This window comes from Corvus moneduloides, unplaced genomic scaffold (assembly GCF_009650955.1).
Source record: "Corvus moneduloides isolate bCorMon1 unplaced genomic scaffold, bCorMon1.pri SUPER_scaffold_79_arrow_ctg1, whole genome shotgun sequence".
NCBI lineage: Eukaryota > Metazoa > Chordata > Aves > Passeriformes > Corvidae > Corvus > Corvus moneduloides.
The window spans coordinates 211,884-236,774 of record NW_022436872.1 but is presented as its reverse complement, the minus strand read 5'-3'; the positions used below and the strand labels follow the sequence as shown (position 1 = coordinate 236,774).

Below are 24,891 nucleotides of genomic sequence, written 5' to 3'. Positions count from 1 at the left end.
CCCACTGTGTCACATCAGAGCCTTGGTTCCATGAAGTTTCATTTCATCACAATGGTCTCCTGAGTTCATTTAGGCCCCTCTCTGTCACACTGGACTCTTGGTTCCATGATGTTCCATAGCTTCACAATGGTGTCCTGTGATCTATGAGGCCACATTGTGAGACATTTGAGCTGCAGTTCCATGAGGTTCCAGAACCTCACTATGGTCTGTTGGGTTCCATGAGACCATGCTGCGTTGTGGTGTAGTGGGTTGAACCTGAGTTGATGGACAGTCTTTTAGACTAATGACGCTTCTCACAATTTACATATTTAAACCGCACGGAAAGGTGGGAATTCCCTTTTTGTCCAAGCTCGCCTGCTGGAAGGTGGGGGGGCTCTTAGCCTCCAGGCCCTGCCAGGTCAGGCCAGGGCCACGGCCCCTTTCCCCCTTTCCCAACACCACAGCACGGACCCTGGGTTGCTGGGGAGGGACTGTCCCAGAGCCGCAGGCAGCTAAAACCAGCCATGGACTGCCACACAGCTAAACCCATCCGGCGTGGCTTCTGGGGACAGGCGGGTCCTTCTCTTCTCCATGCGGAGCCGGTGGAGTCAACGGGAGCCGGAGGAGCCTCCTTTCTGCAGCCAGCACACTTCGTGCTGAACTGGACACTGTTGGGGAAGATGAAACAGGAAAGCCTTATAAATATGATTGCCTGACAAAAGATTTTGGGAATATGAAAACTATAAGCAACATCGAAATGAAAGCCACCTTTTGAGATACCAAGTCTTAGTTACTGAACAACTGGAAAACAATGGTATGGCCGACTGAAGGTAATCCCGTCTTGATGGAACAATACCCTCTGCTTGCAGGCAGGTCCAAGGGTCAGAGCAGACCCTACTAGCTCAGCAGAAGGGGTCCAAAGAGTAGTTTTTAGGAGTTAAAATGTAACACTCTATGGTAATATAATAGTTTTTATAGGCTGTATGTAAATGCTATAGGATTTGTATCTTGTACTAGATTGGCTAGTGAAAATTAGAATATTCAGTACAGAAGATGATTTATTGTATTGTAACGAGGACTTCTGCCTCTCTCCCCTTACTTACTACCCCCTTACTTACTTCCTCTTTGCTCACTCTTACTCCGCTCTTACCTACTTGCTCTTACTTTTACACTCTTGCTCTCTTGGGCCTGCTCCGAGCTGCGGCTGGCAGCTCTAAGCAGTGCCCCTGTACCCACGCCCTTTGCAATAAACCGCATGTTCCAAGATCTGACTTCAGAGATCTCTCGTCTCCATCCGTCCCAACTGTCCAACCCACCCAAGCTCCTACAGACACCACACAGCCAGTAGCACAGAGGGAGCGAGGCTTTCTCTACCATAAAGCCTGAACAAGAACACTCTTCAACATGAGTCAGAGAGAAAGAGAAAGTGAGTCATGTGAGACGAAGCTGAAAATGGCGATGGGAGAAAAGAGGGCGGTGCTGCCATTCTCGCATGTAGCTTAAAAAAACTTCTTGCATGCTGTGGTAAGAAACTGTAATACCACAAACTTTTTGTCTCTTTAATCCATTTGAAGTACACGGGGGGATGGAGAATTCATCGTGAGGCCTGTGAAGATTGTGAAGAGTGCCTATGCCAGGCTATATAGAAGCAGTGAGAGGCTTTTAGAGACTTGTGGCGAAGAAAGCCTTTGTGTGCAGGCCAAAATAACTTATCCTTAAAAAGATTAATAACCCCAAGTGATGGCCCATGTTTTGCAGTGTGAAGGAACTGTGAGATTTTTCATAGGCGAGATGTTTTATACCGCAGCAGATTGATTGTTTCCAGGTGGGTCTGCTGTTGGTGGCAGTTTGGGAACCACGTGCAACTGAAGAAAACCCTTTTTTCCTTAAGCATAAGAGAGAGACTTTTCAAGAACTGCAACACTGACTAACATCCCATGTTCTGTTATCCTTTGTGCAAGTTGGGTAAAAGGAGAGAAGTGCTGGAAAAGGGGGGGGGGGGGGGGGGGGGTAGACTTTGCTTTAATTTCTTGTTATTTCTCGTTACTTTTAATTCTGTTAGTAATAAAACTCTTTCATTGTACTGCAACTGTTTAAGGTTTGTGCCTGCTTTGCTTTTCTCCTAATTCTTATCTCACAGAAGGAAAATAAGTAAGTAATGAATATTTTGAACCAAAACCACTACATGTGGGAATTAACAGCAGGTCAGCAAGCCTGTCTGGTTCCGACATTGATGGTAGCACAATCTGTTTGTACCTGTGAGAAACAGAAGCAAGAAATCTAAACACTACAGAGAGAGAACAGCAACAAACTTGCACCTGGTGTTTTTCTGAATGTTGAGAATGCTTAGGATGCTTATGCTTCATAGAAACAATAATGGTATATTATAGTTAAATAATAGCCAATAAGTCTGTTGTAGTAGTTAAGTGACCAATGGATAAGTGACATGAATGATAAACATACAAAAGTGTATAAATGACACTGACTTCGTAGAATAAATGGTTTTTTGCCTGGAACTGTTCTGGGGTCTTTATGTGTCGTGCCCGTCTCAACAGCGACACTGCGTCACTTTAGAGCTTTGGTTCCATGAGGTTCAAAACCTCATTATGGTCTCCTGAGCTCCATTAGGCCACACTGTGTCACACTGGAGCCTTGGTATCATGATGTTCCATAACTTCACTCTTGTCCCTTGGGTTACATGATGCACCGCTGTGTCACATTTGAACCTAAGTTCTATGAGATTCCATAGAGTCACAGTGTGTCGCTCACACTGGAGCCTTTATTCCATTAGTTTCCAATATCTCACTATGGTCTCTTGGGTTCCATGAGACCATGTGGGGTAATATTGAATCCATGGTCCCATGAAGTTCCTTGACCACACTATGGTCTCCTGTGCTTCATTAGGTCCTGCTGTGTCACATCAGAGCCTTGGTTCCCTGAGGTTTCAATACCTCACAATGGTCCCTTGGGTTACATGATGCCCCACTGTGTCACTTTGAAGCCTGGGTTCCATGAGATTCCATAGAGTCACAGTGGATTCCTGTGTTTAATTAGGCCCCGCTGTGTCTCACTGGAGCCTTGGTTCCATAAGATTCTGTAACCTCACTATGGTCTCCTGCATTCCATGAGGCCCTACTGTGAGACATTTGAGCTGCAGTTCCCTGAGATTCCAGAACCTCACTATTGTCTCTTGTGTCCCATGAGACCTCACTGTGTCACTTTAGAGCCTTGGTTCCATGAAGTTCCATAACCTCACTATGGACTATTGGGTTCAATGACGGCCCTCTGTGTCACACTGGACTCTTGGCTCCATGAGGTTCTGAAACCTCACTCTGGTCTCCTGTTTTCCATGAGGCCCTGCTGTGGGACATTTGAGCTGTGGTTCCATGAGGTTCCAGAACCTCACTTTTGTCTCTTGTGTTTCATGAGACCACTCAGTGTCACCTTAGAGTCTTGGATCCTTGAGGTTCACCATGGACTATTGTGTTCCATGATGACCCGTTGTGTCCTACTGGAGCCCATTTTTCATGAGGTTCCATAACCTCACTATGGACTATTGGGTTCCATAAGGACCTGCTCTGTCACACCGCAGCCTTGGTTCCGTAAGGTTCTATACAGTGGTTATGGTATCCTGGGTTCTGTGAGGCCATGCTATGTCATTTTAAGCCACGAGGTTCCATAACCTCACTGTGGTCTCCTGAGCTCCATTAGGCCCTGTTGTGTCATAGTGGAGCCATGGTTCCATGAGGTTCCATAGCCTTTCTCTGGTCCCTTGGGTTCCATGAGACTCCTCTTTGTCACACTAGACCCTTGGATCAATGGGGCTCTGAAGCAGCCAGGATGGGGTCTGTGGCTCAGACCCAGGAAGCCGTGACAGCTCCAGAGAGAGCATCCTACAACGAACAGTCCCTCAGAGATCTGCAGTGATCCCTCAGCCACTGGGCTGCCTTCACAGGGGGTGCCTGTCTCAGCAGGCTATCAGCTCTTTAGTGATTCAGCGGGAGTGATTTCAGCTCTTGTCCTGCGAGGGAAACCCCAGGCCAGACCAGGAGGGAAGAGACAAGAGACCCATATAGCAGTTCCGCATGGGGCAGCTTTATCAGTCTGCACCCCGCGAAGCAGGGGCCAGGGACAAGCTCTCTCTAATCGCACAGGGACAGAGAACCTGATCTTATAGGGATACTGGAGTGGGTGTGAGAGGGTAAAAGGCAATGGGTTACAAAGGAACTGCATAGGTTCTCCAAGAGGATCGTGGCTCTGTGTCCTCTCTTGCCGTAACTGAAAAGGTGGCTGCCTTTTCCAAGGGGATCTTGCTGGGAGGTTGTGTAACCTCCCTATTTCAGCTGGTCTCCCTCAAGGGCAGAGGCTGGGCATACCCTACAGGGCTCCATACCCTCAGTATGGTCTCCTGTGTTCCATCAGGCCGTGCTATGAGACATTCTGAGTAACCCCTGTCCCCCACAGGTGCCCTCAAAGGCTCAGCTGGGGACTGGGCACCACGGGCATGGTGGAACAGCCACGGTGCTACCAGGGGCCCATGTACCCAGGCACCCGCCTGCCCACAGACCCTCCTGTGCCCCCCACCCCACAACCCACGTGGGCTATTCCAAGTTACCTCCCACTCTGACACGTCTCCCACCTTGTCCAGGGGTCCCTGACACCTGCAGCCATGTGTGAGGGGGAGCAGAGGCACATGGAGCTGGGGACAGGGCCGCCGTGGCACAGGGACATCGCTCACCCCGTTCCCCACCTCTGTGTGTCCTCTGAGCCCCTGGGGATCTCCAGTCCATGGACCTCCTCAACCTCCTGGGGTCCACAACCATCCCTAGAGGTCCCTGTCCCGCTGGAGGTCCCCAGCCCCTGCAGGTCCCCACCCATACCAGCACCAGTCGTGTGGGTTCCATTCCAAGAGCTCCAGGGTGACATCTCCTGACACCCTGAGAGCCCTGCCCAAGGATAGGATATTTCCACTGTCCACTGTGCACGGCGCTTTCTGTTGGTTCACGGTGATCTGCAGGGACATGGGGATGGCAGGGACAGAGGGGACAGCAGGGACATCAGGGACAGTGGGGTGACTGATGCCCCTGGGAGCACAGGCTGTGCCTGCCATGGGGAGCTGAGCTTCCACTGCTTGGGGTCTCACCTTGTACTGGCCCTCGTGGGGCTCAGTCAAAATGTGGAACTCTCTCTCCTTCCATCGGAAGTGACAGTCCCCAGTCTTCTCCTCTTGTCCCCAGGGCCGTGCAAGTGGCATCCAGCCCCTCGGTGACACGAAATGACAGCTGGAGGAGTTGTTGTGACACACGGCACAGCAGAGACACCCAGAACCTGCAGCAACAGCAGCCATGGGTGGGGGGTTCCTGCACCCCCACAGGCCACAGAGGGGCCCCCAATGCACCCCCACACCACAGGGCTCGGGGAACCTCGGACACATCCCCCCAGCCTGGGCACAGCCCAGCCCAGCCCCGCTCCTCCCACCCACTGAGTCCTGTCCCCGTCTGGGACCCGCACAGTGCCCAGTTTGGGGACACCCCCATGGTCTTCCTGCCCCTGTCCCCAATGAATCTTTGCCCATTCCCCAGAGGCCCTGAGCACCTTTGGGGTGATGGCTGGGGAAGGGGGGAGGGATGACACCGGGGGGCACCCACCTCCTGTCCCAAAGGAGGAGCTGTCCCCAGGTGATAAATGATGGCCGTGGAGACAGACTCCCAAAAATGTAGGCAAGCACAGGAACTGTTTGGATGGGGAAAGAGACAGGGTGGAAACGGTGGCTCTGGAGGACACACTGGGCCGAGAGGTCACTGCTGTTCCCTGCCACGCATTCCCCTAGCCAGGTACAGCTCTCCCAACCCCCTATAATCCCTCAGCCCAGGACACCAACCCCCATCAATGGAGCTCCCCCTCAGTGCCATGGAGACTCTCAAGGCCACCCCCAGCCCCACAGGGTACCCCTTGTCCCCATCAGATCTGACACCACCTCCAAAGTGAGCGCTCCCAGGCGCAGCCAGGGCCGTGCCGCCCTGCAGATCCCTGAAAGCCACAGTGGTGGCTTCGAGGCCACAACCCGAGTCTCAGACAGTTTCCCACTCTTTATGTCTGGAGCTGACCAAGAAATGCCCCATGGTGGGGTGCCCCTTTCCTGCAGTCACCGCAATGACCAACGGCAAACTGATGATTTACCAAAACATTAATATCGATCTAATATCAATATCCAACTGAGACGGACAAGAACGCTCTAACAGTTTAGAAAGTGTATGTTTTGTTTAGCACCGGGCACTGCATTGAATAGCTCCCTAAGATGCAGGGCCCCGATCCAAGCAAACACAAAGCTTTTTATTTACAAAAATTATGAATATCCAAAATACAAATGCATATTCATAACCTCAACACCTCCCATTCTCTGCTTCGTATGGAAATCAGCTTAAATGTCATTTAAGCCTGTGTAGTGTGTGCTCTGAATTGAGTTGGTGGTCTTGAATTGGGTCAGTGGTCCCGGATAGATGAAGTATGCTCATCTTCCTCATTTTGACCATTTTGCCTTTCTGAACTTTAACAATCCTAATTACTTTAGTGACCTCTAAGTTTCCTCTTGCGTGACTTTTGAATAGGTTCTCACAGAGGGAGGAAATTGGTAATTGTCCTTGTTCCCTACACCAACTTATCAACGTTTCTATTCCTTGTTCTAAGCACAGCTAAGCAAACATACAAATGACAGATCATCAGTTATTCAGTAATCAATTACTAACATCTTGAAAACCGTTTCAGGTCCAGCTCTCTTAACTATTTTAATTAACTCTAGCTGGGCCCGAATTCCTTCCTACTCTAACTAATTTCAACACAGCTAACCTATAACTAAAATCTTTATATTTCTTTTAACTCTATGTTTCATTCCCCACTTCTCTTTTAACAGTGAGTAAATTCTTTTACTCAGTACACAGATTCTTCTTCATTTATCCAAGCGGCGTGGTCAGCCTTTTTCTCATTCAAGGCTAAACCATACACTTCAGATATTGATGTCAAGGCTGCTATTCTCCACAGCATCTTCCAATACCAAACAAGCTTCACCATGGATAAAATCCAACTTGCACTTACTAAAATGAGTAATACAATAATAGGATGAATCAAGGCATTGAGTATACCAGTTGCTGTTGGTGACCATCCGAAAAGCACATCCCACCAATGATGAGACAAATGTCCTTCAAATAGTTTAAAAACCGTTTTAATAGTTTCTGTATCATGATGCACCATGATCAATGTCTTCCTTCCAGTGCCTTTGACTTCCTCTAAAATTTGTCTCAGCTCTTGATGTTTTAGCAGCTGAGCCACTAGGGTCAGATTCACTCCGATACACACAGGCAAGACTTCTTGGACAGTAATCATGCTTGCCTTTATATACTGATGTGATATTACAGGTGCCTGATAAGAAAATGGCATCCTTCAATTTTCTAAAAATTGCAAATACACAAATTAAATTGGGTCTCATTTACAATTCAATTGTCTATTGTTATGGTGGGACATGCCATCCTGAGGCAGACGCAACCTTGTCTGGTATACGCCAGCCGTGTTGTTTGGTTAATTGAATGCACCTCAAAATGGCAAATGCTTTGGTCCGTGTCCAAACAACTAATCTTTATCTTCTTCTAAAATCCCTTCACATATGTACCCTAACTGTTCCCTCATAGAACAGGGCTCTAGGTTAATGGTTTGCCACTGCCCTTTAATTTCTCGTGCCCACATTCTGTGCTCAGAGGCATATAGTACGGTTCCCTCATGATTTAGTCCTAAAGTGGCTATTGGATGTATCATGGTGATGGAGGCATTGTGTACGGTCAGAACAAAGGCTGTTACCACACTCATTATGGGGTCATAAGTGAAAATGACCAAAATCCACCAAGATTGAAGCTCTCTCTCTATTTCAGAGGCACTATCCCAGACAATTTTTCTAATTTCAGCAGGGAATATTCCTTCTCCACCTTCCCTAATGACTACGGCGGCCACTGACTGCATCCACAGTTGTGCTTGAGTACATCCAAGAGCCAAAGAAACATTTTTACTGGCTATACCTAGGGCATTAATCATCAATTCATGGTCTTGTTCTTCTGTATTCTCCCAATCTGGTAATATTTTGGACAGTTTCCAATGGTTATCACCTAGGGCCAGTAAAGAGAATTGCAATGGTTGCTGCAATTTAATTAAACACTCCCTACTGTGGTCAATTTGTTCATTAGCACTTCTGAATCCATTGTATTTAAAACTCCTAATCCTGTTCCTAATAGTCCGGTAAGATCTCTCTTTGTTTTAAAATTACGAGGCATACGGTTTTGGAGACAAGTCTTCCAATCTATTAAAGGGTTTTTGAGAAATGGGGTGCATTCTGGCCGGATGGCGGATCCGTTTACCTGCATCCCCATTTCTACTCCTTTCAAAGACCATTTTGGGCTAGTCAATAATCTTTGAACCCCTGTCCTTTTGATCGCATGTGGTCCAATTTTGCTGATTTGGGGGGCCATGGACTTTTTTCCTTTTCCCTGAATTGTTGTTTTCACTTTCTGTAATACTGGTGGGGTCACTTTATTTTGGTCTTTATAATGTCCAGTACATACTTGGGTGATATTAAAATCAATGTCATATGCTTTTGTTGCACACCCCTCTATTTTGAGTCTGAACTCTGGACACTTGCTCAAGCATTTGTCACAGCATTCAGGGCTGAATCGGATAGGTTTCATGGGTGGATGGTAAGCCTCATGAAACCCATCCTGCATGAATGCATATATACATCCCCAAACACCCCTTCCTTCCCACAGGCGTGTGTTTGTGACTCTGAGCATTTTGTTCAAAGCCTTCCGAGAGTGAGGATCATATGCCTTCCCCTGGCATCGGTATATGTCAGTCATGTTGGACTGGCGTGGTACTGCTTTAACTCTTGTTACGATTGTAAGAATAATTAGTAAAGTCCCAACTTTCCACAAAATGTCCATCATAACTGAGTTCATCAATTGCTTTTTCGGGTCAGCTTCAGCTTCAGTTTGTTGTCACCGGGCGTTACCTCCCAAAGTCCCTCAGGGGCTTTCTTCACCCAGGAGTGATGAATCCAGGCCTTCTGCTCTTTGATCTTGATTGCAGTGAAGGTGGTGGGGAGTACCTGGAACAGTCCTTCCTACTGTGGTTCCAAAGTCTTCTCTGCAAAAGACTTAACATACACATAATCTCCAGGTTGTACATCATGTACTGGCCCATCTAATTCTCTGCTTTGGGCCCCAGCCACATATTTTTCAATTTTTCTAAGTTGTTTATTCAAGGCCACCATATATCTGTGCAGGGTTTCTTCTCCCAGATGAATGGGTGAAGTTCCCTCTTGAATTGCATATGGCCTCCCATATAAAATTTCAAATGGACTTAACTTTTCCTTTGTTCTGGGTTTTGTTCAAATTCACGCTAATGCCAGTGGGAGGGCCTGGGGACAAGGCAAATTTGCTTCTTGTCCCAATCTTATAATTTGTTGCTTAATTAAATGGTTCATCTTTTCTACCTGGCCATTACACTGAAGGTTATATGGTGTATGTAACTCCCAATCTATTCCCAGGTGGTGACTGATTTGTTGTACAATTTTTGAAATAAAATGTGGTCCTCTATCTGAAGACATAGTGGCTGGAACTCCAAAGCGGGGTATTATTTCTTGCAACAGTGCTTTGGTCACCTCTCGTGCTTTAGCTGTCCTAGTAGGAAAGGCTTCTGGCCATCCTGAAAAGGTGTCTGTTAACACCAATAAGTATCAATACCCCCCTTTCCTGGGTAATTCCATTGTTGCCCAGGTCCACAGCCTTTCCCAATTTGTCCAACTTTAGGTTTTGGAATATTCTTAGGATTAGTTTGGAGGCAAAGACCACACTAGCGAGTTACTGCACCTTGCAATCTCCTAGCCATAATCCTATCTTTCAAATAATTGGACAAAGCATCCATTCCCCAATGTGTTTCCTCATGTTCTTTCTGCACCAGTGACCACAACAAATAAGAAGGTACTATAAGCTTGTTATCCTTAGTTATAGCCCATGCCTCCTGATTATAACTTGCATTTTCCTTTTAAGTTTCTTATCTTTCTTGTTGTATTCTGGCCGACCTTCTTTTCTTTCCTTTTGCTTTGCATGCGGCGGGACCAGGTGGTGCTCGGCACAGGAACTAACCAGCACTGTTCTGCTCTTGTCCCAGGGTGCCTGGTTATACTCAGCCTTTGTGGGTTACAGCTGTATCATGGTATTTCTTGTTATCTCTTTGGTGAATTGTAACTCCCACCTTAATCTCTCTTGGGGCAGATCAGTGGGGTTCATTTCTCATGCCAGTTAAAACCAGCACGGTGTTTGAGAGGATTTTACAGTCATGAAACGCCCGGTGACTTCTAGAGAAGGACTTGGGCAGGAGGAACCCCTAAGCCAACACACTCACACCTTTATTTTCCCTCCACACCAGGATTTCTCATTCCCAAACCTCGGCCAGATGGAGGAGGAGGCTGTGAGGAAGAGGAAGATGCCACAGGACACCCAGGTGGGTGAGGTGGAAGTCCCTGCCCGTTTCCCCCTCTCTCCTGCTCCATCTCCCAGCCCAGCATCGCCCCCGGCTGCAGGACAACCCCGGTGCCAACGCCGTCCTGCCGGGCACAGACTGGGGGGATCTCCTTCCCCTTCCCTGTGGCACGCAGGCAAATGCCATCCTCTCCTTGTCCTTCCTCCCCCAGACAAGGAGCTGAGGATGGAGCCCAGGGAGGACAAATCCCTGCGGCAGAACCTGGTGGAAGAGGCTGTTTTGAGAAGCTCCATGGTGCAGGAATCCAATGGGGAGGAAAAGCCCTGGAGATCCCACAGGAGGAGGGGCTGCAAACACAGCCCAGGGAACTGTGAGGAGGAAAGACCCACCCTGTGTCGGGAAGGCAGGGTTCGGACCTGGTGGTCCATGAGCAGCTTCACGCTGGGGAGAAGCCCCACAAGTGCGAGGAATGTGGGAAGAGCTTCCACTGGAGATCCCGCCTGATCCATCACCAGATGATCCTGTTGGGGTTTTAGGAGCTCTCCTGGTTTGGTTTTTTTTGTGCTAAAGGAATTTTCCCTATACATGTTGCTGGGGAACAAATGGCTGGGTACTTCAGAAAAACAAAAGAGCTGGCCACTCCTTTTGTTTCACCTGGGTGTGTGGGCAGTCAGTCTCAGGCATTTGGACCGAGAGGGAAGCTGCTTTCTTTGGCTGCTTTTCCTTCTGCTGGAGAAGCCCCAGGATCCCAAAGCCCACCTTCCCTGCCCCGCTGGGAGCCGGGCTGTGGCTGCCCTGCCCCGCCATTGCTTCTAGCCTTTTCTACGTTGTAGCCCTGCTCACCCTGCCTGCCCAGACCTCCGGGGGGTTTCCCGTTCCCCATTTGGATACATCTCGTCTGCTACCTGGGATTTGTGCTCCTCCCTGCTGTTCCAGTCTGCCATTCCAGCGTGCTGTTCCCAAGGGTCCAGCCGGACACCGGGATCGGCTGCCCAGGGGTTTGTGAAGCCTTTGTTCCATCCCTTCCCGGGATCCCAGGGCACCGGTGCCGCGTGCTCCCCGAGCTCGCTCCGGAGCGCCCCCTGCAGCCGCGGGGGAACCATCGCACCTGCCCTGCTCACCGGGAGCCGCCAGCGCCCCTGCCGGCTGCGAGCGGAACTGCACCCGAGGGGAAAGGGCCCGACAGCCGAGAAGGCTGGGACTGGGTTTGGGATTGCTGTTACTGCCAGAGTTGTTGTTGTTTTGTTTGACTGGTTATACACATATAGATATATAATAGTAAAGAACTGTTATTCCTGTTTTCCACATCTTTGCCTAAAAGCCCCTTGATTTCAAAATTATAATAACTCAGAGGGAAAGGGGGTCACATTTGCCATTCCAAGGGAGGCTCCTGCCTTCCTTAGCAGACACCTGTCTTTCAAACCAAGACAGATCCATACTGGAGAGAGGCCCTATGTGTGTGGGGAATGTGGGAAGCGCTTCAGAAACAGCTCTGGCCTGGCCACCCACCAGAGGATCCACACTGGGGAATGGCCCTGTGAGTGTCCCAAATGTGGGCAGAGCTTCAGACAGAGCTCCAACCTGACCTCCCACCAGAAGATCCACACTGGGGAGAGGCCCTACGAGTGTCCCAAATATGGGAAGAGGTTTCAGAGCAGGTCCCATCTCCTCCTGCGCCAGTGGATGCACATGGAGGAGAGGCCCCTTGGCTGCCCTGACTGTGGGAAGGGCTTCAAGCACAACTCCCACCTCATCAGGCACCAGCACATCCACACCGGGGAGAGGCCAATGAGTGTCTCAAGTGTGGGAAGAGCTTCTCAGGCAGGTCTAAGGTGACCAAGCACCAACGGAGGCACCGGTACAGGAAGCCCTGCGAGTGCCCCGAGCGCAGGAAGAACTTAGTCCTCTGCTCCAGCTTCATCCCCCAGCAGAAGACCCACGCTGGGAAGAGCCCTGGTGACCCACATTCCCTGTGATCCACATTGGGAAGACTCCTGGCTGGTGCACTCCACGTCCTCCTGGGTCCCTGTATGTACCTGGGTGAACGCAGGGGCAGGAGCATCCATCGGGACTCAGATTGACATTGGAAATTCATTGGGAAGGTTGTTTTTGTTGACTTTACAGGCCAAAAAATCTCACCTGCTCTGTCCAATTGTTTCTTCTGGTGATATCAAGCAACGCTGAATGACCCTGGAGGTCTTTTCCAACTTAAATTATTTCCTTCTTCATCCTGTCAAAATACCTAAAATTAGGGTAAAACATGAATTTTAACAAAGAGATCTAAAGATGCACCATTTTACTGGGATTTGGAGGTGAATTTGGGGTTGCTTCACAGGATTTTTGGGGAAGATTTGGTGTTGTGGTGCCACCCAACCAGCCAGATGGAACAATGATCTCCTAATGGTTCTGGCAGAATGTTTCCACCTGAGCCCGTCTGTTCTCCAGGAATTCCGGTTGTCTGTCCCAGTCCCTGCCCTGGGTCTGCCCATCCAGGGTGTCCCCCACAAAGTGCCCAAATCGCTGCTGAAGTGCCCAAGCTGCTCCCGGGTGGGGATGTTCCTGTCCACCAACCTGTCCTGGTCGGTGCCATGGGGGCTGGGAGGGGTTTTAGTGGCTCCTGGGAGGGGCTTTTGTGGCTCTTGGGGGCATTTGTGGTGCTGGGAAGGGGTTTGGGGGGCTTTTTGGGGAGTCTGTGATGGAGTTTTGGGATGTTGGCTGGGCTGTGTGGCTTAGAGAGAATTTAGAGCGGGTCTTGGGGAGATGGGAAGGGGTTTCGGTGGCTCTTGGGGCCATTTATATTGCCGGGAGTGGTTGGGGAGATCCTGGCCAGGAGCTGTGGGGTGGTCTGAGGTGTCCAGGAGTGGCTGTGGGGCTGGGAGGGGCTTTTAGGGCAGCTGTGACCTCCCCCCAGACCCTCAAAGCTGCCACCAGACCCCACCCCCCAAGATGCTGCCGGGAGTTGGGGGCTCCATGCTGGGGTTCATCCTCCTGGCACTGCAGGAGAAGGTGAGGGGGGGTCCCCAGGGGCTGTGTGTGTCCCCCCAGAGCGTGTGTGACCCCCCCATCCCGGTGTCACCCCTTTTTCCCTGCCCACAGGGCTCCTGAGCCAACCCCTGCTGCCCCGGGAGGGAATTTGGGGAGGGGGCAGAGGGGGTGCGCAGCCCCTGCTGGGGGATGACCCCGGCCCAGCGCCCTTCGTTCAGCACCGAGCTGGGCTTGGGGCCGCAGGAGGAAGAGGCCGATGGGAAGCAGATCCTGCAGGGGGGACAGGGCTTGGGCTCAGGGCAAGGTCCTGCCCTGCACACCTGGCTCAGGTGTGAGCCTGCCCCGGGAAGGGAGCGGGACATTCCCATCCCCACGGATCAGGGCTGGGAGCAGCACAGGGAGCACGGACATGGAAATACTGGGAGCCACTGGGACTGCACTGAGGGCTACTGGGAGCTACTGGGAGCAACTGGGAATGACGGGTGCGTGCTGGAGGCAACTGGGATATACTGGGAATGAACGAGATCATCCTGGGGATGTCTGGAACCATGCTGGGGCAATGGGGGTGACTGGAAATGAGCATGCTGGGAGCAACTGGAATATACTGGGAGTGTCTGTAACAATATTGGAGGGGACAACACTGGGAACAACTGGGACTATGTTGAGGGCAACTGGGAGCAACTGGGAGTGACTGTGTCTCCACTGAAGGTAACTGAGATCATACTGGTAGTAACATGGACTATGCAAGGTGCAACTGGGATCACATTGGGAGAAACTGGGAGCAACTTGAACCTTGCTGGAGGCAACTGGGACCACACTGAGGTGGACTGGGATCATATTGGGAGTGACTAGGAGCACGCTGAGGACAATTTGAACCATGTTGGGGGCAACTGGAAGGTAGTGGGAGCAACGGCAACTGCACTGAGGGTGACTGAGAGTGGCTGTGGGCAACTGGAATCATGCTGGAAGCAACTGTGAGGAAGTGGGAGTGACTGGCAGCATGCTGGGGGCAACTGGGATATACTGAGAGAGACTGGGAGTCATTGGGATCATGCTGGGAGTGACTGGAAGCGTGGCAATGGCCTGGGCTGGCTGAAGTGGGGCCTCAGGGTGCGCAGGGAGCACTGTGACACTGTGAGGCCCCATGGAAGCAAGGGGACATTGTGACCCTCTGGGCCCCGCGCTGCCCGTGGGGTGTTTCAGGAGCCCCAGGGTGCCTGGGGCAGCAGAGCAGAGCCCCTGGCTCAGGAGGCAGCAGCTCCCCGGGACACTCTGGGAGGGCGGGAGGCAGGAGATGCCCCTGGAGAAGAGGAAGCCCAAGGCCCAGCGCCCCAAGGGCGGCACCAGCTGAGGGCCGGGCCGGGAGGGAGAGGCCGCTGCTGGGACGGTGCCAGGGCTCCGCAGCACTGGGCCAAGACAGCGCCTCCATCCCACACCGCCTCCTCTTCCTCCTCCTCTTCTTCCTCCTGGTCTGGCCACAGCTGCAGCAGCGGCAGCCTCAGGGCAGCCAGGGCCAGGCCTCGTCCCTCCATGGGGAGAGGGATGGGCCACCCTGGCCCCGCAGCCCCGCAGCTCCAGCAGCAGCGGGAGCCATCGCAGCCTGGCCTGGGGGCCCTGGCGGGGACAAGGGCCGCAGTGGGGCAGCTGCTGTCCTGGCCGGCCCTTGCAGCTGGGCAGCTCGGCCAGTGCCACAGCCCCAGCCAGCCCTGCCCGGCGCTCGGCAGCACCAGGGGCACTGCCCAGCCCTGCGCCCGCCCCGCACCAGGAGGCCAAGGCGGCCTCTGTGTCCAGCAGCAGCCCGCACACAGAGCCTGCAGCCAGAGGCACATTCAGCTGCTCCTCAGCGTGCCCAGCGGGGCACAAAGACGCAGCCCCGGCACAAGAGGAGGCACATTCAGCTGCTCCTCAGGCAGCACAGAGCGGCTGCCCCTGGGCTCCTCCAGGCCTGCACAGCTCCCTCTTTCCCAGCACAAAATCCCCTCGGGCAGCTTCCCTGGAGCCCTCTGGGGCTGCTACCCGGGATCTCAGCTCCTCAGAGCTCTGTGTGTCACAGACTGCAGGAGATGCCTGGGAGGAGTCTCAGGGACATCCTGGAAGATGCAGGTTCACTGCAAAAGCAAAAATGGATCAAGGTCAGCTTCCCTGGAGCAATCTGGGGCTGCTGGACATTTTTGTCATCCTGAAATGGGAGGTCAAGACTCTGGGAGGTTCCTTGGAACAATGTCAGGTAGATCACAGAAGATCCAGTTTTCACCAAAAGAGAAAAATCACCTCTGGTACCTGCCTTGGAGCAGTCTGGGGCTGCCACCTGAGATATCAAGTGCCTAAACCAGAGAGGAAAAGACTCTGGCAGGTGGCTGGAGGAGTCTTCAGTGCATTCTGGAAGAGAAATACTTCCAAATGAGCAAAAGCTGCTTCCTGGGATCTCAGCTTCCTCCAGGAGGTGTGAAGACTCTGGGACATACGTGGGAGGAGTCTCAGGTGGATTCCAGAGAAAAAATGTAACTCCAAAGTAGAAGAAACATATTGGAAACCTTCCCTGGAAGACTGTGGGCCTGTGGTTATCAACTCAGGTGCCAAAATAAGAGATCAAAATACTCCAGAAGAATCCTGGGAAGGATCTCAGCTGAATCCAGGAGGATACAGTTTCTCACAATAGGGGAAAAATCATGTGAAGCTGCTCTCCTGGAAAGGTCTGGGGCTTCTTACCTGGGACCTCAGCTCCTTAGAGGAGATGTGAAAAGGCTCCAGGAGATACCTGGGAGGAGTCTTGGGTGAATCCAGGAGGATACAATTTCACGTCAAAGCAAAAAAGCATATTGGGCACCTTCCCTGGAGGAGCCTAGGGCTGCTACCTGGGATTTCAGGTCCCTAAATGAGAGACCAAGACTCCAGGAAATGCTGAGAAGGGTCTCAGCATTTTCCTTCAAAAGAGAAAAATAATTTTTGACTGCTTCCCTGGAGCTGTCTGGGACCACTACTGCAGATCTGAGCTCCTTCCTGGAGACGTGAAAAGACTCCCAGAGATGCCTGGGAGGAGTCTTAGGTAGATCCTGGAAGATGCAGGTTCCACAAATAGAGAACAATCACCCCAGGTACCTGCCTTGGAGCAGTCTGGGGCTGCTACCCGGGATATCAAGTGCCAAACTCAGAGATGAAAAGACTCTGGGAGATGCCAGGAGGATTCTCCCTTGGTCACCAAAAGGGTGAAATCAGCTTAGAAGCTGCCCTGGGGGAATCTGGGTGTCATACCTGGATTTCAGACACCAAAATCAGAGGTCAAGGCTAGGGGAGATGCCTGGGAGGAGTCTCAGGCAGATCCTGGAAGATGCAGGAGCCATGAAAATAGAAAAATCATCCTGGGTACCTGCCTTGGAGGAGTCTGGAGCTGCAGCCTGGGTTCTCAGCTCTTTAGAGGAGATGTGAATATACTCCAGGAGATGCCTGGGAGGAGTCTTCAGTTCATCCAGGAGGATACAATTTCCTGTAAAAGCACAATATCCTTTCTGTCTTCATCCCTGGAAGAATCTGGGGCTCCAACCCTGGATTTCAGGTCCCCAAATCAGAGACCGAGACTCCAGGCAATGCTTGAGGAAGCTCCAGATGGATTCCAGGGATTGCATTTTCCTTCAAAAGAGAAAAATCACCTCGGGTACCTGCCTTGGAGGACTCTGGGGCTGCTCCCTGGCATTCACTTTACAAATCTGGTACCTTCAATGCCGGGGCTGCAGTGTTGGTGGATGGGGCAGAGCATCGGACCTCGTCTGCCCGGACTTAGGGAAAGCGTTGGGCACTGTCCCCCATGACATCCCTGCCTCTGACTTGGAGAGACCTGGATGGGATGGACAGACCACTCGGTGCAATAAAAGCCTGGCTGGATGCCCGCATGCAGAGAGTTGTGGTCAGCGGCTCCTCGTCCCTGTGGAGGACGCTCCCAGTGGGGTCCCTCAGGGCTTGGTGCGGGGGCCAATGCTGTCCCACAGCTCTGTGGGCACCGTGGACAGTGGGATGGAGACATCCCCAGCCAGTTCCCTGGCGATCCTGAGCTTTGTGGTGGGGGAAGGGATGGACCCAGAGGCACCCGGAGAGGTTGCAGGGCTGGGCCCAGGCAAGCCTCATGAAGTTCAGCAAAGCCAAAGGCAGGGTCCTGCACCTGGGAGGCAGCAATGCCAGACACAGCGACAGGCTGGGCACTGGAGAAGGACCTGGGAGTGATGGGTGAGCTGGCCATGAGCGCTGCCAGCCCCAAAACCAACAGAGCCCTGGGCTGCATGCAAAGGAGCGTGGCCAGCAGGCCAAGGGAGAGGATTCTCCCCCTCTCCTCTGCTCTTGTGAGACCCCACCTGGAGTCCTGCACACAGGTCTGGGCCCCCCTACGGAAGAAGAACACGGAACTGGTGGAGCAAGTCCAGAGGGGACACAAAGTTGATAATGGGAGCACCTCCCCTACCAAGACAGGCTGAGAAAGCTGAGGGGCTGTTGAGCCTGGGGAAGAGAAGGTTGTGTGGAGACCTCACAGCACCTTGCAGGATCTGAAGGGGCTTCCAGGGAACTGCAGAGAGACTCATTATTACAGCTGGTGATGGGGTCAGCGGCTCTGACCCAGGAAGAGGTGACCGGTCCGGGGAGATGGTCCTGAAAGGAATTGCCTTCCCGAGGCCCGGTGTCTTCCCTCAGCTGCTGGCAGAGGGGCCCTTGCAGAGACTGTCAGCTCTTTAGTGATTATCAGCTTGTGATTCCAGCTCAGCTCTGCAGAGCAGCCTCCAGGCCAAGCCAGACCAGAGAGAGAGACGAGAGAGGTTCGTGTGGCTGGTTCCGCACAGAGGTAGCTTTACTGTAGGTCCCCTCCGGCAAAGGGGAGAGCCAGGGACGAGAACCCTCTCTGAGCCACAGGGGCCCATAGGGCTTGCTTTTATAGGGATACAGGGGATCAGTAAAGGACCAATGGATTACAGAGGATCTGGGATGGGTACAGGCCAATGGGTTATGAAGAAATCTGCGTAGTGTCTCCCAAAAGATTGTGGGTCTGTCTTTTCTCGCCGTGACCAAAGAAGTGGTTGCCTTTCCAGCGAGTCCTGCTGGGCAATTGCAAAATCTCTTATCTCAGCAGAGATCCCTCCAGGGCAGGGGCTGGGCATACCCCACAACTCCCCCTTCTGTATTTTTTAAAAAGGCATTCCCAGCAGCCTTTCTGCAGCAACGTTGGAGGCAAGAGAACATAAGTAACACAGTAATAATTACAATGAATACCCACTAAGCTCCCTTAAGCAAAGATGCAATCTATCCTGTTATTCCCCATCGTCCAAAAAGGTCATTATCTACTTTTAGGTCATCGAGGCAGCAGTGAGGACAGCATCAATGTAGATAAGTTTCATCTTTGGGCAGGGATGGGGCTTCTGAGAGGGAATATAAGCGAGATTTGTTAGCTTTGTGGTGAGAGGGGAAGTTTTGGGGTTTAGGGAGGTTTGACATGGATTGAGAGAAGGGGATATTTTGGCGTAACAAGGGGTGATAACATATAAACTAAGGATCAGTTTTTTCAGGCTGTGTCTGGCCTACGGCTTGACTTTTTGCTGTAGCTTCTTGTTCAGTTTTCTGTTTCATCTGCTGCCGTGTGGTGGGACGATCTTTTTCCTGGTTGGTGGGCATCCGGTGACGTTTTCGTCTCCATGCAGAGCTGGTCTGGTTTTGGGGAGGTCCTGTATTTGACTCAGGAACATTCTTGTTGGTGTTTGTGGAAGCAGTGTTTGTAGGGCATAAGTATGGTTTTATACTTTTTCCCGGGAACCACTTCGGGCCAGATGGTAGCTGGACACAGGCGTAGCCTCTCCCCCAGGTAATGAATTGGAAAGGCCCAGAGACCTAGTGTGATTCAGGGTCCTTTACCAGCACTGGTGGCTTCTCTGTGAGGTTAGGTTGGGTTGAATTTGAGAAATGGCGGAGTATTGGAGGGTCAGGCTCTGATGATGTACCATTTAGGAAGTTAATGACATGGAGAGCCTTACAGAGTCTTTCAATATTAAAGAATGGTTAGAGGATCAGGGGCATGGGTCATTGATAGAATTATGGGATCAATAAAAGAACTGTACAAGCAAAAGGCCTGCAAGCAAAGGTTAGTGTGAGAAACTGCCTGCATGAGAAAGCACCTGTGTGAGAAATAGGCCAGAGAAACAAAAAGGGAGTTTTGAAGAGGTGCAGCTGTGCAGATAAGATGTGCTGACCAGGAGAAGGGAGGGTGAACTCTGAATTCTTTAATCATAACATAACTAGTAGAAGCTGGCCAGTGTAGTCTAATTATGTAGAAGCAGAAATGCGCTTTGATAGATTTAAGCCACGTAAGAGTTAACAAGCTGATATACTATATAAGTGCCTCTGGATTGCTAATAAATGGAGCTTGCTTTTATCAACCATATTGGCTGGTCTGCATTTCTCCCACTGCCGCAGTCCACGGACTTTTCCAACATTTCAACAGGAAACAAGATTTCTGTTTCTCTCCATTGCTGGTTGAGGACTCTTTTGAGGGTTTGGTGGGTCCTTTCTACGATTGTCCTGTGAGATTGCTAGGTATCCCTGTCTTGTGTTTTATTCCTCACTGGTTGAAGAAATCTTTTAACTTGTGAGAGGTGTAGGCAGGCCCACTATCTGTTTTGATTTCTTCAGGGACTCCCAGGGTGGTGAAGGCAAGGAGAAAATGCTTGATGATGTGGATGGCATTTTCCCCTGCATGGGCTGATGCAAACACTGCCCCAGAAAATGTGTCAACTGACACATGTACATACTTGGATCTCCCAAAGGATGGGAAGTGGGTTACATCAGTTTGCCACAATTGGCAGCTGTTCAGACCACGGGGGTTGACTCCGGTACCCATAGATGGTATTCGGTAGTTCTGGCAGTTTGGGCATGTTGCAATGATAGCTTTTGCTTGATCTTTTGAAAGCTTGAACATTCTGAGGAGGGCAGGAATGTTTTGGTGAAAAAATGCATGTGACAACTTTGCCTGGGCAAAGATGTCAGGGACGTTTGCAGTCTCTGCTGGCATGGCCAGTGCATCTGCTCTCCTGTTCCCTTCGGCAATGGGACCAGGGAGGTCAGTGTGTGACCTCACATGCGTAATGTAGTAAGGCTGTTTTCTGTGCGAGATTAAATGAATTAATGTAGAAACCAATTGGTATAATTTTTGGTTGGAGACCTCCTTTAGAAAAGCATGTTCAGCCCTCATAGCTATGCCAGCGACATAAGCTGAATCTGTGACCAAATTAAAAGGTTCATCTTTAAACTTCTCAAAGGCTCTGACAACAGCTGCTAACTCAGCAATCTGTGGAGATCCCTCTACTATTTGGATATCAGATTCCCATTTTTGGGTATTGGGTTGCCTCCAAGTCATGACAGACCGATGGGACGAGCCAGACCCATCTGTAAAGACAGTTAGAGCTTTGAGAGGTTTTCTACTTTGGATTAATTTTGGAATCAATTTAAAAGCTGCATCATGGTAGAAAAATCTATGTTTTGGCATGTGAATGGAAATTTGGCCTGTGTAGCTATCTAGGGCAAACTGGAGGCTCTCATTGGTCTGGAGCAACTGCTTCAGATCTCCAGTGGTCAATGGCAAGTATATGCATGTGAACTCACACCCCGCAAGAGAGCAGAGACGAGTTCTGGCCTTTTTTATTAAATGTGCCATTACCTCTTGGAAGGCGGTTAATGTCTTTGTAGGTTGATGGCTTGTGAAGACCCATTCAAGTATCAGCAAAGGGTCTCGGAGTTGAGGGTCCCATTGGAAGATCAGTCCGTGTAAACAGGGAGCTTTACCCAAAACTGCAAAATGGATAGGCAGGCTGGGTTCAACGCGATGGGCTTGGCGTGAAGACAGGGCTTCTTGAACTTCAGTGATGGTATCTCGGGCTTCAGGTGTGAGGGCACGTGGAGAGTCCAAGTCTCTGCTGCCGCGGAGGAGGTTGAAGAGGGGAGTGAGGTCTTCTGTTGTGAATCCCAGTAGGGTGCGTATCCAATTTATGGATCCACACAGGCTGTGTAAGTCCCTTAGGGTTTTGAGGTCCTCTTTGATGGCGAGTTGCTGGGGTACAATGGTTCTCTCACGGATCTGGAGGCCGAGGTAAGTCCATGAGCTGGAGTGCTGCACTTTGTCCTCACGAATCTCGAACCCTGCTTCTTCTATGGCTTCAATTGTCTTTTTAAGAGTTCTGTCCAAATAAGTTTTTTCTGATGCACAGATTAGTATGTCATCCATATAGTGGTAAATGATTGCTTCTGGTAATAGGCTCCTGATGGGGGACAGAATGTGGGCGACGTACCACTGGCAGATGGTCGGGCTGTTCTTCATGCCTTGTGGAAGGACGAGCCAATGGTATCTTCTGAGTGGGGCTTGTTCGTTAAGAGAGGGGATGGAGAAGGCGAACCGTGGTGCGTCCTGGGGATGGAGCGGGATGTTAAAGAAACAGTCTTTAATGTCTATGATGGCAAGCAGCCAGTCTCGGGGCAGCATCGATGGTGATGGCAGGCCGGGTTGGAGGGGGCCCATGTCTTCAATGACCTCATTAATCTTTCGTAGGTCCTGGAGTAGTCTCCATTTGTCCTTGCCGGGCTTTTTCAGTACAAAGACAGGGGAATTCCAAGGGCGGGTGGTCTCGGTGATACGACCTTTCGCAAGTTGCTCTTCTACCAGGGCTTCCAACGCGCGGAGTTTTTCTTCTTCAAGGGGCCACTGTCTTACCCATTTTGGGTTGTCAGTCTTCCAGGTGAGCAGGGGAGTAGATGGCAGCGCGCGTTTCTCAGGGGCCCCAGTCAGAAATCCTGGCTGGGAATGGTAAGGGTGGCACCCCACTGGGATAGACGGTGTCTGCCCCATAGGGTGATGGGGGCTCTTACCACGAATGGTCGAGTGGTCGCTATCTTGCCTTCAGGTCCTTCAATGACAACATTTCATTTGCTTCTCATGGATACTGCAACTCCACCAATCCCGGAGATCATACCTGCCACTGGCTCCAGTTCCCAATTCCCTGGCCACTTGGAGCGGGCGATGATGGTCACGTCTGCTCCGGTGTCCAGCATCCCTGGGCGCTAGACCCTCTCTCCTTTACAGAACAAGCTGCACTTGATGGTCGGTTTGTTTGAGCCCACAATCTCTATCCACATTGCTGTAGGATTGAGAGGGAGCTGTTCTGGGCGGTTCTGTGGAAGTAAAAAAGCTTGAGCAATCGGTGTTCCCTGTGGAAGAAAGAAAGGTGTGTCCGTGCAGCAAAGCTGGACAAGAATCTCTTGTCCAGGGTGCACTGTTTGTATCTCAGGTAACACAAAGAGTTGTTCTGGACCATGGAGGGTACCACTTAGGGTAAGAATGTCCCATGGGCCGTTCTACGGTCTATACTTTCCTGTGGGAATACGATAAAAACGCTTGTCAACAAAGTTAATTGGCAGTGATGTTACCAGTTGGCGTCTGGTTCCCATCGGTAGCACTCCGTGTGTTGGATCCTTCTCATGTGTTCTGGGATTGCCTGGGATGATGGTGCTGGGTGAGGTCCAGTTTGTCTGCTCTTGGTGATCCGATGTGGAGTTCGCAGCTGGGGCGGGGTAGTATGGCCTTTGATTTGTTGTCTGGGCGTAGGGCCTTGACACTGCGCTCCGATAGAAGTTTTTTGGACGCTGCTGGTGCTGTTGCTGTCTCTGGTGCCTTTGGTAGGCGGCACGATGGTCCTGGGTGGGTGACCTTTGTGGGCAGTCCTTTATAAAGTGTCCAAGTTCGCCACAATAGAAACAGCGGGCATTCTCCTTAGAGACTGCTGCAGCAAACGCACCAGAAACCTCTGTGATGCCTTTGACAACTGCTTGGGTTACTGTGTTTTCTGCAGATGTGCGTCTAGTACAGGTCTCTATCATTTGTTCTATTGTGGGTTCTGTGTCCATGGGTAGGGCCCTCAAGATATTCTTACATTGTTCGTTAGCATTTACCATGGCAAGTTTGCCCAAAAGTTCCTTTCGTCCATCTGGACTTTCTATCTGTTTCTCTAAGCTAGCTTTTAAACGATCAACAAACTGAACGAAGCTTTCATTTGCTGACTGTTTGATGTTAGAGAAATATTGTGTAGGAACAGAATCATCAGGAGTAAGGAGCAGCGATGTCTTAGCTGCAAGAGCTATGTCTTGTAATGCTACTTCAGGTAAGGTTGTAGCTTGATCTAGGGGTTTTTGGAGGTCACCTTCTCCAGCCAGTTGTTCTATTGTCCAATCTGTCTGATTTGCATCTTTAGCATAAGTGTCAGACAGTGTTTTTAAATGTCTTTTCCAATGCCTTTCCCATAACATATATTCGGCAGGGGAAAGGATGCAGTTAATAATGTTTTTAATATCATGTGGTACTAATGTATAGGCAGAGAAAGTGGCTTCCAATAAGCTTCTAAAGAAATGTGACCCTCTCCCATGGTCTTTTGCTGCCTTGCTAAGCTCTTTGACTTCTTTGTATGGGATAGGTTCCCATGTTTTTGCAGTTGGACCACCCTTCCTCCCTTTCCCTATAAGGACTGGAAAGGCTGAAATTTTCTGGGCTAACTCCCAATCTCCCTCCCGGTTCGCTTCCCTGCGTGTCTGTGCCCATCAGTCCTCAGATTCAGAGTCAGAGCTGCTGCTAGTGTAATCTGAACAGAAGGGATAAGCTGTGGCAGGGCGGGGCCGGGATACAGGGGGCGTAGTGCGGCATTTTTGAAATGCTGACTTTCCTTTAGCCAGGGCAGGGATAGCGGGGTGTTGGGGGTGGTTTGAGGGGTGGGAAGGGGGTCTGTTGTGGCAGCATGGGGGTGGAGAGGTTGTACAGCAGCAGGTCATTTGGGGGGAGGTCGGGTTGCAGGTAGTGCCAGTTTCGCAATTCTGTGTGGAGTCGGGATGGGCTGTAAGAGGGTGTGGGGGAGCGGTGGGCTTTAGGGCAGGAGCGGAGGAGATAGGGATTGCGCAAGACCCCGTGGGGGGGGGAGGGGGTGCAGGGAGAGGAGGAGCATCAGCAGGGATTGCGCAAGATGCAGCTGGGAGGGGAGAGAGCGGGTGTGCCGGTGCCTGCCAGGGTGGCAGAGGCATTTGCGGTGGGGGAAGGGGGGAGAGAGATTCCACTCCTCGGGCGATAGCCTGGGGCAGTGCTGCGGATAGCTGCGTTCTGCCAGCGGCGAGAAGGGCAGATGCTGGCGAGGGGCGTGACGCTTGTTCCGAGCCCCATGATGTGTGCACGGAGCTCTGCGGGACCGGTCCCATGTTGTACCATGCTTGCTCCATGGGTGCGGGGAGGGGCAGCAGCGGCGGGGCGGCTTGCTGGGACGGGGCTGCTGCGCTGGGGTGGGGGGGGGCAGGGCTGCTTGGGGCAGGGATGCGGCGGGGTGCTGGGACGCGGGGGCGTGGGATGCGGTGGGG

The 24,891-nt window shown here is 51.3% G+C and overlaps 1 long non-coding RNA gene across 1 annotated transcript; it reads left to right on the top strand.

Moving 5' to 3' along the window:
- Positions 1-978: 978 nt before the first annotated feature.
- On the top strand, positions 979-24,116 carry LOC116438673. Its single transcript, XR_004237872.1, has 3 exons — positions 979-1,387; positions 13,244-13,246; positions 24,102-24,116. It is a non-coding gene; the product is annotated as an uncharacterized LOC116438673 (long non-coding RNA).
- The last annotated feature ends 775 nt before the right edge of the window (positions 24,117-24,891 follow it).